Below are 13,337 nucleotides of genomic sequence, written 5' to 3'. Positions count from 1 at the left end.
AGTACTACTTAAACTACTTCTACTACTGTTACAAACTACTACTAATACAACTACTAGTGCTACTCATGGCTACCTGTCTCATCCACCAGTTTCTCCTGCAGGTTCAACTCAAGGCCATGTTCTTTCAGTCCTGTTGTACACTCTGTACAGAAATGACGGTCACGGCCCATGTTATGCTCCTGAAATGTGTGAATGACTGTTATTATCAGTCTTTTAGCTGAAGATGGCGTGTGTCACACGCCCATTGTGCACGGTATCGTGATGCCTTTTTTTTGCAGCACATGTACAGACATGAGTCACGACTATTGATTTTACGTACAAACATGGTGTTACCCAAAAGGCAACAATAAAGCACCAGGAGAGAGAAAACGTCAACAGCTGCAAGAATCTGGGCACCATAAGTGACTGTAAATACTGATTCACTGTGGAAAAAAAAGGGGGGGGCAACAGATCTCATGCCTAGTGAGAAAGGTCTGGTCTCATAATCATGACAAGAAACTGATAACAATGGTTAACAAGCCTTTTGTTGTGGCAGTTTAAATTCTTCCATGGTATGCTCGTTTGTAAACTCGAATGTTAGATTTAAAAATGTACTAAACCGCATTGTTGACCAACACGGCATGATAAATGGGGTCAAGCGGATGTGTTTTTCTGAGCTTTGTAATAGACAGAGCCTGCAAAAGATTATCCTTTTAGACTGTGACCATCTATCACAACACAAGTATCTCTTTCTCCCCTAAGGTACCTGATTGCAAAGACTAAACCTAACAGTTTCACATTTTTTTGTTCCCTCAGCCATTCATTAATGATAATGATAAGTGTTCTTTATATTGTGCCTTTCCAGAGATTAATTAGAAACTTTAATGTGTCAATAAAGTGCAGCAGTAAAAAATCAACTAAACGAAAGTGCCTGTATTAAATCTACAATAGCACAAGGCACTTCACCACATTGACTGTAGTACACTTTATGTTTCTGTGTGTGTGTGTGTGTGTGTGTGTGTGTGTGTGTGTGTGTGTGCGTGTGCGTGTGTGTGTGTGTGCGTGTGCGTGCATGCGTGTGCACGCGTGTACCAGGTTTTGGATAGAAAAACCTGAAACCACCTACCTTGTGGGGATATTTTATGGGACTCCATGAGGAAAAGGGTCTATTTTGGGGTTAGGTCCTGGGTTTAGGGTTAAGGTTAAGGGTTAAGGTTATGCATGTAGTTATGATGGTTAAGGTTAGGGTTAAGGGCTAGGGAATGAATGTAGTCAATGTGGGGTCTCCACAAGTATAGGGTGACGTGTGTGTGTGTGTGTGTGTGTGTGTGTGTGTGTGTGTGTGTGTGTGTGTGTGTGTGTGTGTGTGTGTGTGTGTGTGTGTGTGCGTGTGCGTGTGTGCGTGCGTGCTCTCTGGGGTTTTGATACTAAAATCTGAGGCTTTATGAGAGGATTCCCTAGCAAACATATTTTTTCCCTTTCTTGAATTTTCAGCTGCCTTTTACAAAAATAAAACTGTAATGAATACAAACCGTCTTGCCTGAAGAGGGGAACGAATAAACAACAAATACCTACGAAGCCAACGCTCTGGTGAGAGTTGGTACTTATGATCTATTCAGTCACGTCCCTTGGGCGAGTATGAACTCAGTGGCCAACCAACCCTACCCCAAGGCCTACATATAAATGTCACTATGCACAGGCTCATCCGCCGATTCTAACCTGCTCTTTACTGAGCACATTGTTGAAGAGGCAAAATGGTATCGTGTCCTTTTTTCTTCTGTCAAGGAATAGCTATATTACAATAGAGGACACATCTATTAATTCCTGTCCAGTTAATACACTAGCCACGTGCAGAAATCACAAGGCGTATAGCACCATGTCCTGAAATGCCCTATAGAAGGAAAGATTGGCATAACCCTACAGACAAAACAGCATGTGCTACACAAGGGCTCACTGGGGCCAGATGGCACAATTTCACTTACATGTTCGGTGAAACTCAGTCAACTGCAAACATCTCATAAATAATGCCAATGAGTTGGCCATGCAAATTGGTGTTTAGACAGCTGAACTTTTCAGCTATTCAGCTGGAAAACAGACTCCACAATACAAAGGAAGAGACGCCACCTTTGCCATAGTCTATCATAAGTAAATTCACATTATCAGATTGATTGATTGTTGAGCAGTCAATCTGTTTAGATAATATCAGCATGCAATGGGAGAAACTTGAACAATGCAAATAATGGGGATGGCGTTAAACAGCAACACAGAAGGAAGGAGTGCCAACAAAAGATAAGACATGCCTGGTTCTGGCCAATGTGAGGGGCTGAGAGGCATGGAGGCTATTTATATTCCTTCCCGTTGGCGCCGCTCAGTGTCCACCAGAGGAACTACTGTCTTCAACAAGCCACACCAGACACCCAGGAAGCCAGTTAGCTCCTTAGGGAGAGAGAAGACCAGAGACAAATGGCTGATATCCAAATTTGTTTGAGCTGCACCGAAGAGCTTTGTGGACTGGATAAGCAACGGACAAATCTTTTTTTTTCTTTCTTTCTTTCTTTCTTTCTTTCTTTCTTTCTTTCTTTCTTTCTTTCTTTCTTTCTTTCTTTCTTTCTTTCTTTCTTTTTTTGTTGTTGCATTGTTCCCTCTTTTTCTCCCAATTGTATCCGGCCAATTACTCCACTCTTCCGAGCCGTCCCGGTCGCTGCTCCACCCCCTCTGCCGATCCAGAGAGGGCTGCAGACTACCACATGTTTCCTCCGATACACGTGGAGCCGCCAGCTGCTTCTTTCACCTGACAGTGAGGAGTTTCGCCAGGGCGACGTCATGGCCGGATTAACCCACCAGGGGGCCCGGGGCATGCACGTCCACCCCCCCCCACACACACCCCGCCGCCCTGTCAGATAGGCTACGCAAACAATACTAAATATTGTTAAATGTAAAACTAATGCAAATACCCAACATGGTAGTGGACGCTATGCCAATCTGCATGGGATTCGGATGGCGACTACAAAGTACAACACAATTTTGAATCACAAAACAAACAGAGATGAGAATAGCAGCTCACAGCATCGCAAATATATTGTGAAGCTTTCTTCCCACTCACAACGGCCTGCCAACAGTAATTTCAGAGCAAATAATTTCGTGAAATATGGGCATATTTTAGTAAAACTATCTGTTTAATTATTTTTCAGTATGGGCATTTTAGCTAGCATATTTGTTTAAATATACACAATGAAACAATGAAGCTTGGGGCCCTGTATCAGTAGAGACTGTAGCTTGGGCCCCCCGCATCAATAGAGACTTTGTAGCTTGGGGCCCTGCATCAGTAGAGACTGTAGCTTGGACCCTGCATCAATAGAAACTGTAGCTTGGAGCCCCTGCATCAATAGAGACTTTGCAGCTTGGGGCCCTGCATCTGTAGAGACTGTAGCTTGGGGCCCTGTATCAGCAGAGACCGTAGCTTGGGGCCCCCGCATCATTAGAGACTTTGTGGCTTGGGGCCCTGCATCAGTAGAGACTGTAGCTTGGGGCCCCGCATCAATAGAGACTTTGTAGCTTGGACCCTGCATCAATAGAAACTGTAGCTTGGGGGCCTGCATCAATAGAGACTTTGTAGTTTGAGGCCCTGCATCAGTAGAGACTGTAGCTTGGGGCCCCTGCATCAATAGAGACTTTGTAGTTTGGGGCCCTGCATCAGTAGAGACTGTAGCTTGGGGGCCTGCATCAATAGAAACTTTGCAGCTTGGGGCCCTGCATCAGTAGAGACTGTAGCTTGGGGCCCCCGCATCAATAGAGATTAGCTTGGGCCCTGCATCACGATGCAGGGTTGGAACAAACGTCCCCTGTTGGGTAGGATTGGGGATCCTTACTATACACGAACACAATACCCTTGACCTTTTGGGACCCCTCGTGGTCCGGGGCCCCGGGGCACTCACCCGGCATGTTCGGTCCGTAATCCAGCCTTGGGCGACATAGTGTGTGGGAGGTTCACACTAGTCTTGTGTGTCTGACATTCTTGTGTAAGAAGTCGGGTTGTTGTGAAGCACCTAGTGTGTTGGTGTAGTGTTCTGTGCCTGTCACGTCTCACTCGCAACCTTCACCGCTGGCTAGCAAAAATGCGAACAGGAGAGCCGAACACATAAGTCTCTCGCTGCCAGTACATAGCTTCTCCAACAGCAAGCCTTATGTAGTGCCTCCTTGTGGCGACTCACGGTAATTGGGTACACCTTGGACCCTGGCTGAACTACAAGGGACTCGGAGGAGGTCTGGCCCCTAGACGTGCGGTACGCAGACCCACCGGAGTGGGGATATTCCCTGATGCCCACGAACCAGCCCCCAGCTATGGGTTAAATAGTGCCACTGCCTGGTGGACACTTCGGGAGAGGAATAGGCTACGGGAGTAAACCCCAACGGAAAATCTACGTCCACAGTGCTGTTGCTTTTTGTTTTTATTGCCCTTTTGTATCTGTTTAAGTCGGAGAGTACTGCTGGCGTCGTGTGTGGCTGCAGTTTCTCCCTCTCGTAGCTCCTCCCACCCCCTTCCCATCCACCCCTGTATGTCTTGTGCTATGTTTATCTGTTGTCTTGTTTCACCGTCGTTTATTGTAAAGCGACTTTGGGTGTTAGAAAAGCGCTATGTAAGTTTAATTTATTATTATTACTATTATTATTATTCCCCCCAGTCCCCCCCAAACAGGCGCCCCGACCGACCACAGGAGGCGCTAGTGCAGCGACCAGGACACACCCACATCCAGCTTCCCACCCGCAGACACAGGCAATTATGTATGTAGTGTAACGTGCATGGATAAGTAGACACGTTGGTCCTTGACGAACGGGTCGGACCCTTTAGTTGACTGGTTAACGTTGTTGCTTGCGGAGCAGGAAATACGGGTTCGCGTCCCGGCTGTGGCGGTTCCGGACTGCCCCCTGAATTTGCTACAGTAGATTCGCCCGACCAAGCCGGAGGTAACACGGGGATTCGAGATTCAAACCGGCGATCCCCGTGTTGGTAGGCAACGGAATAGACCGCTACGCTATCCGGACGCCACAACGGACACATTTAAAAATACTGTAGGAATGAGTCCCCCCCCCTCCGAAAATTTCCTTTACTTAAGCTCGTCAAGACCCTTCTCACTGGATCCCGGGTTTGTAGGGGCGGAGGGGGTTGTGCAGTTTAATGACCCCCGGACCAATGTGATCAGGAGCTTCGTGCACCTGGTAGACCCTCAAGGTGTGAAAAAGACCTCTGTCACAGTGCACATAGACAGCAGGTTTACCTTGCCCAGAACAAGATCCCATGCTGTTTGATCAGGTGAGCACCTGTTGACTGGGTAGTCCTTGTAAACCGGCCAGGCTCAACCCCAAAAGACTACACGTGGGACCATTGTGTTGGCCCATTACCAACAAGATTAGAAGTACGGGTTCTGGGAAAAGCCAAACTGGATCCAGAACCCAAGAAAGGGCCCCGTGTTGTTTTTTTGCATTGACATTTTTCCGCTTTTAATTTTGCTTGTAAGAAAAGCCCTTGGTCTGTGACCCGAGGGGAACTTCATACTTCTGCTCTCCAGTCTTTGATGGCCACGCTGCTGCTTGTTTCTCACCAGTGACCCAAGTCACACACCAGGTTACAGGACAAAGTGAAGTAAGATTCATCAGAGGTGAATTTGGTGAGGGGAACCAACACTTCACTGCAGTGGAGCCTTCTTCTTCTTCTTCTTTTGGCTTGTTCCCTGTTTCTCAAGGGTCGCCACAGCGGATTGTATAGTGTCCGTCGGAACCCCGTGAGAGCACAGCAGCAACGGCGGCCATTGTTAACCCGGGCTTTGACCGATCCGGTATGGTCTTGTCAAACCACGTACTGATTTGGCAAACATTTTACGTCGGATGCCCTTCCTGACACAATGGATGGGGGCACAGGTAAAGTGTTAGATGCCATCCCAGTAGTCGTGGACTTGCGTCCATGCCTGTCGCCACGCAGTGAAGCTTATGACCAAAAGTCATAAAACAACATAATCATAAGAAATGGAAATTACTGGCTGCTGTAGTATGTAATATGGCTGCAAGGTCAGCTCGAGCAGACGGATAAAGGTAAATGTGTGCGATTGAATTCCTGGCCATACTTTGCACTGGCTCTTATTTCTGAAGGTCATCACAAGGAGATATGCTAATAACATATTTGAATGAATAAGGAGATTTGGATTAAGACACCTGGCTGTGTAGCCGTGTTCTGTCAACTGGGACAAATCAGCTTGAACTTTCAGGTGGAGAAGCAGTCGGTTAGACAATCTCAAATAGGTCCTATCTCTTTTATTCGAGGGCTCTGTCCTTCAATCTATAAATATACAGCATGGAACAGTTTCTTCAAAATAATAGCGCTTTTGCTCTACTCACACTAATTTATGACAGGGAAAGGCAAGACACCTTGTCAGATTATTAATGTGGAGGATTATTACTGATTCACATGCTGGTAGACTGTGAGCAGGATTTTAATGGAGGAGGATGTTCACGACTTTGGATATGTCTTAAAACAGATAATTTGAACCCTTTCTGAAGAAAGCGAAAGCTGGCCAGCTTGAAAAGTTTTAATGTGAACAAGCACGCAAACGCGCGCGCGCGCGCCCGCACACACACACACACACACACACACACACACACACACACACACACACATACACACACACACACACACACACACACACAAAACCATTGGATGTATTTCTGAAGATTAGGTGGCAAATAAATATCCACTTATTAGAACAATGCAAAAAACTTCGATCCATCCATCCATGATTTCTTCCAGCTTAATACAGTTCAGGGCCGAGTGTATCAATTATCATGAACAAATTCCTTATTATCTATGAGATAACTGTAGATGTATGTATTCACCTACATGCATGTCCCCTTTGAGCATCAAGAGTTGCAGTGTGCAATCTATTCCTCTTGGAGGTGCTGTGTCTCAGTGTGACAGCCCAAACCACCACCCTGAAAGAAGGTATGGAATTCCTTTGATTAACAATAACAACTATCTTTACCACATGTGACTCTACAAAACACAATTTCCAATCCAGTATCCGATCTTACTCTCACTATTCATCCCCTTTATTTCCAACATAAGTATGGGAACTTTTACCTCAAAATCCAGTGACTGATTCTTGGAAGAGAGGGAATAACACTTACTGTTTCTTAGGCCGGCGAATCATTTCCAAAATCCAGCACAATCAACTTTTTTTAATTATCAACAATAAGATCAGCAACACATCCACCACTCCTGCAACAGGAACTGATTACTCACCAACACATTTGCACGTTGCTCCAAGTATTCCCGCCTCCTTGGTGACGTTCATATGAATCATGTCTGCGTATCTATATCAAGCCCTAAGAGGCCTTATTTTCGATACAGTGTTGGTTGCAAAGGCAAACATAAGCTCGTAAAACAACGCCGGATCCCCACCTCGTGAGTCATGGTTTACCAAGGGGGGTGAGCAGACGGGGAAGGCGTGGGCATGTCCTGTGTGAGTTTCATCTCTAACCAGGCAGACCTGAGATTTATGATTACACTTGGTCTAACTTGCCCTTTCAGTCTCATTTACAAAACGTTTGCAGTCAAACGTGCAGAAGATAAGCCTGTGCCTGTCTACTCACACACGGTCATAATTATCAACATCTTGTCAGAGTTGTTCCCTTGACTGAATGACAAGTTGTTAGATTCTGAGGCTGGACTCGGGTGTCCAGACGAATCACTGAAAAGGGCGACATCTTATAAACCATCAATACTCTAGTTTTCAACCACTGTGCTCACAAGATCCCACGTTTCAGATTGGTCAGAAAAAAAAGGTAATTTTACTTGATGGCAACGTAAAGCCTTCACCTCTCCAAATGGAGTTCTTTGATACTGACGCATTTAAAACAGAGGAACGCTGTCTATCTGTTTCACTTTTAGCTATTGCAATTAACCAACTCTGGATATTTGGTCACTAAACCACGTGTATTTCTATTGTATTTTTTTTCTCGGATTTTTCCCTGTGCATAACTGTAGTCCACTGACTTCCGGTTTCTACTACAGCGGTCATACCAGTTTCCTGTTTGTTGGGCGTGCTATTGATAATGGCATATTTTTCGCGGTGCCTGTAAGATTTACCATGGATAAATGTAAACTACATGCACGGAATTGTCGACAAACTTTCACCTGCACCTACCAGTAAACGGGTGAAAGGGGTTTCGAGTTGTACGTATCAAGTTACGTCCACACCCAGTTTCCGGTTTATTGCTGTATGTCAATGGCATATTGTTCGCGACGCCTACAAGATTTACCACGGATAAATGTCAACGGCGTGTACAGAATTACAAGGGTGAGTAATTAAGCCAATATTCTAGCCTAGTTTATAGCCAATCTTGATGTCTGTAAACTTATTGTTTTTCTTCGTAGAGTTTGTAATTACTCACCCTTGTAATTGTGGCTGTAACTTGACATGTACAACTTGAAACCTTTCACCCGTTTGCTGGTGGTTGCAGGTGAAAGTGCGTCGAAAATTCTGTACACGTCGTTGATATTTATCCGCGGTAAATCTTGTAGGCACGGTGAATAACATGCCATTGACGATAGCGTACAGCAATAAACCGGAAACTAGCATGACTGCCGCGGTCGAAACCGGAAGTCATCGGACTACAGTCACGCACAGAGCCTATTGTGTCTGTAGGGACGCCCGTCCAAGCCGGAGGTAACGGGATTCGAACCGGCGATCCTCGTGTTGGTAGGCAACGGAGTAGACAGCTACAGGCCCGTAGCCAGAAACATATTTTTTTTTGGGGGGGGGGGGGGTCGGGCAACACTGCCGAAAGCTACCGGTAAATAAAATTCCCACACTGTATACTATAGCCTAATACCCAACCGTACGGTAAATGTCAACGTATTAATCGCCCATAGATAATCATCAATGCATTAATAAATGAAAGTGGATCTTACCTTATGAAAGCAGGTCCAATCGTCTTTTTTGTCTGCAAAAGATGTCCAGTACCTCTTCGAATATTAACTTTACTGCTCTTGCCTGATTTACAGGCAGCTTTCGGCGGCTCCATTGCTTTTGAAAAGCAAACTATAGATCGACCATTTAGCGAGCATAACCAGTGGCAGGTTGCTTAGCTGACTCGTCAGACCCCTGAGCCAATCAAAAGGGTGTGATTTTATTTGTTTTACGAAACAGACCAATAAGATACATCATGTTTGGAAACAAATTAACTGACAGGTTTAACGCCTGTCAGTCATAATAGATGCAGTGTATGAGTAGGCTAGAGGGGCGGTGACAAATAATCGAAACGATAACTAAATAATTATTGGTGCCATTTCAGACCGGCCGTGGGGTTTCGGGGGGGGGGGTTCAGACACGAAAACCACCTACCTGGCTACGTGCCTGGACCGCTACGCTACCCGGACGCCCTATTGTATTGTATTTCTATTTAGTGAAATGTGATTTGGACAGTAGTGCCACGGCTTGTCTTTCAACTCAGCTGAGAGTGACAAGAATTACGTAAAGGCTCAATTTCCCCATTACTATGAAGCAGTTCACCACCTTAGTCATTATTTTATACTTTTACAATGTGGAAAATAGGCCCATCATTACGTAGCAATTGAATTTATGGGTGGTCTAAAGTTATTTGTTTAAATAAGCGGACAAGCTCTACACTGAATTTGCACATGAGGTATGGAGCGGTGTGTGTGTATTGTGTGCTTTTGAATGGAGAATGTACAAAGTGAAGGGGGAAGACCGAGTCTACTTCCTCCTCTATTCTGCTGTTTGAGTTGGTTGTACACGACTAATGGATGACAGCAACATCCTGTCAAGTGCAATTAGTAAATAAGATTAGCCTTGCATTTAATTCACGTCACCTCTACGTATGTATTGATCTGGGAGGCAGATTTTCATAGGTGGAGGAAGGGTGTGGAAAAAGGCCAAAAGAGGAGAGGAAAGGCAGGTCTGTTTTTGCATGTGTGTCAGTGTGTGTGTGTGGGAGAGGGAGGAAAAGAAAAGGAGCGGGGAGACAGAGGGAAGAAAAGAGGATTCGTAGGTATTTCATAATTTCATTTCAGCAAACACATAATATCGGACATATTTCCAATACTGTCTGTTATTGTGCATCCCTCTCTCACATTTTCCTTGTGATTTCAAGTCAGCATGACATAGACTCACATGAAACTAACAGCACAGAAGATAATCGAAATCAAGCACGATAAAGGGAAAGGACACAACAAAGGTTTGATTTTTTTTGCAGCATTTTTTTTTTACATTTATTTTCTTCAGGTGAGCACTTAAGGCTTTACAAATTAAACATTTCAGGGGTCGGTGTAAGTGACTGGATACCTCGGAGAGCGGTTGCAGCATAAGTTATATTTAAACGCTGCCAGTTCCTGCTAGTATCTCATGCCCTGGGGAGCTGGCCTTTTAACAGAAGGCTTTAAACTTGCCAATGGCTCTTTCCTCTGGCTCTAAATCACAAGCATAGAAGCAAGGAGACCTGCAGGGAGGTGCAGTCCATTTTCTGCCCTCTGCACACTCAGGTCAGAGAGCCAGGAACTTGTACAAGATCTGCGAGAGATGCAAATGTTAAGAACAAGAAGATACCATGCACATGTTTTTAACTGCTGATCAAGAAATTGCTTACTCATTAAAAAAAGTGTTTTTTTCTGATTGCAAACATACAAAATTATACCCATATACAAAAGAAATAAATAAAAAACTAGCTTTAGATCATCTAACAACAGAACAAGCTGTCATGCTGGCTTATCAGCCCCCCCCCCCAAAAAACAAAACAAAAACAAAACAAACAAAAACAAATCAGCAGTAATGGCCCATTGCTCCTCAGCTCATCATCCTTTAGGAATCATTAAGTAATGAGGGAGAGCAGTGCGAGGTTGCCTGCACACATACACATTCTGTGGCGTACACTCAGATGAAATTTATTGCAGTAATGGCTGAATTGGGCTCCCACTAGAGGATTAGGTGTTCTTAAGCAGGATCATTAAAGATATGGGAGCGATAGAGAGTGAGTGAGTGAGTGAGTGAGTGTGTGTGTGTGTGCGTGTGTGTCTAGTTTTGTGCTGCAATAATTTACATATTAATAGTATTCTCATTTTTCATCGCTCACTAAGGATTGTATTGTAAAGTCAACCTGTCAGCGCTCTCACTAACAATGTGGGAAATTGCTGCAAAATTGCAAATGATAAAGCACCTCAGTCCTTCATAAATTCAATTAGAGATTGTTGACTGATAAAGCGCCGCGTTATTTTTGAGAAGCACTGTTCGTACATACACACTTAAGGCTTCATGAGAGTGGGATGTAAGAAGCCGGGGCACTTGTTGGACTCTGGTTTTGTAAATGTCACCCTATCAAGGCTAAAAGCATAACATATATAGCTTTTAAAGTGACATCTTCCAGTGGAGGCACCTTTGTGGGTTAACCATCACTGATGCCACATTGGTTTAGGCCTATGTGCCATGTCCTGAGTTTGTTGCCCCCCCCTCTCTCTTTCTATGCTATTTCTCATTTTCTGCCAGATAAAGGCAAAAACTGCCCTAAAAATAATCTTGAAAAAAAATAGAATACCTTCGGAATGATTTGTTTTGCCTATCACCTCCATTATAATGCATTATTGTTGTCTTACATGGACCAAACATGCAATATTACTGATGAATTAGAAGATTCAGATAATCGTGCAATTTTTCTTACTTTGGCTGTAACATGAGACTGTTCCTCACCTTTTCTATTTGTCTGCTGCATTTCCTATTGATCAGAATTAAACTGTTGCCATTGTATTTGTGCTAAAATTAAGGCACAGCTCTCTGAGTGACTATTGTGGGGATTTCTGGCATGTTGGTTGCTTTAAATCTGTGATGCACAGTAAGCTGACTTTTACCGTTTTATATCAGAGGAGTCAGCCAGACAAAAAGGGCTGGATGCAAACAGGGATGCTGCTCTTAATAGTTATCATTATACAAAATGGAACAATGTATGCCCATCAGTTAGAAAAAGAGGGTTGAGATGGCATGTAGAAGCCCTTGTTTGCTGACAGATATGTGGGTAAAAGGGGAGAGGTTTTGAGCCAGTGCAAGCATAGCTGGGGGAGGAGGTAGTGAGAGCCAGTATACTGTATATAGTTGGCAGAAAGAGCTTCGGCTTGCATAGGATGGATTATGTTATGCCTGAACGTCTTCAGCAGGCGTGACAGATAAATTGAATGAAGAAAGGAACTGTTGGAAGCGGCTGATGGCACTGGCTTTGCTTCATTTGCCTCAGTCAGATAAGAGACAGCTGGTAAAGAGGAAATAGGATCGAGAAGGTCAAAGGAAGGAAGGAGGGCAAAAAGAAGTGGGGAGGTGGCAGCATTGGTGGAAAGAGAGAGGAGTGAATCAGGTGCAGAGGGAGAGGACCAGATGGAGGAGGAGAGGGAGGAAGGGGAGAGAGAGTGCAGATTTGCCAAGCCTCTGAAGCTAATGAAGAGGAGAATGGAAAAGGGTACACGGGGATGGTTTGAGACATTAAGAGCGGTACAGAGAGGCAAGCAGTCTCTAGAGAAGAACGGGCCAAATCCATTATGAGGTATGCGGATGGGTATGCATCAGAGGGAACAATCCAATGAATATAGGGGAGAAATGATGAGATGGAGCTTCTCTGAGGGCTACCCTGTCTTTGGGATAATGATAAATGACAGCAATGTAATGGGAGTTGTGGGATGCAGAGCACATAAAAATTTGACGAGATATTGGTAAATACTCTGGAAATGATAGTCAATGCTAGCCCATCTGCTAACACCTATCCAGCTTTACAAGGCAGAGAGATGTACTGTACCTTTTAGAGTAGATTATTAAAATACAGGGTCGAATTTGAAAAATAGGACCAAAGCCAGACCCCAGAGAAATCAGCCAAGTGACAAAACTCGAGATCACTGTTTTATAGAACATATTGCTTCAGATAGTCTGGCCTATGTTACGATCAGTAGAGGCAGACCCAACTGCAGATACAGATAATGGAATTAAGTAATATAAAAGGGGTTTATTGCAAGAATAAAGGGCAATGAGGACGGCAAGCAATGCAGAAGGTAGAGAGCCAATCGTGGATGGCAAAAAAAAAAATCAGCTGAGCAGGAAAGGCGGATGAGGGAGTAAGCGTGGCTGACTGAGGATAAGCTCGGGGGGTTAATAAGCGAGCAGAAGAGGGAGGCTGGCAGGCAGGAGGACCGGAGGGCAGTGATCCTGGAAGCACAAGGACACACAGCAAATACAGATAATGCAAATAACATGAGGGATAACTCTGAATATGCTATTGCAGAGCGGCCGAGAGCTAGAGACTACCACAGTGGTTTAAAC

Source organism: Lampris incognitus, chromosome 8 (assembly GCF_029633865.1).
Source record: "Lampris incognitus isolate fLamInc1 chromosome 8, fLamInc1.hap2, whole genome shotgun sequence".
NCBI lineage: Eukaryota > Metazoa > Chordata > Actinopteri > Lampriformes > Lampridae > Lampris > Lampris incognitus.
This window is presented reverse-complemented; position numbering follows the sequence as displayed.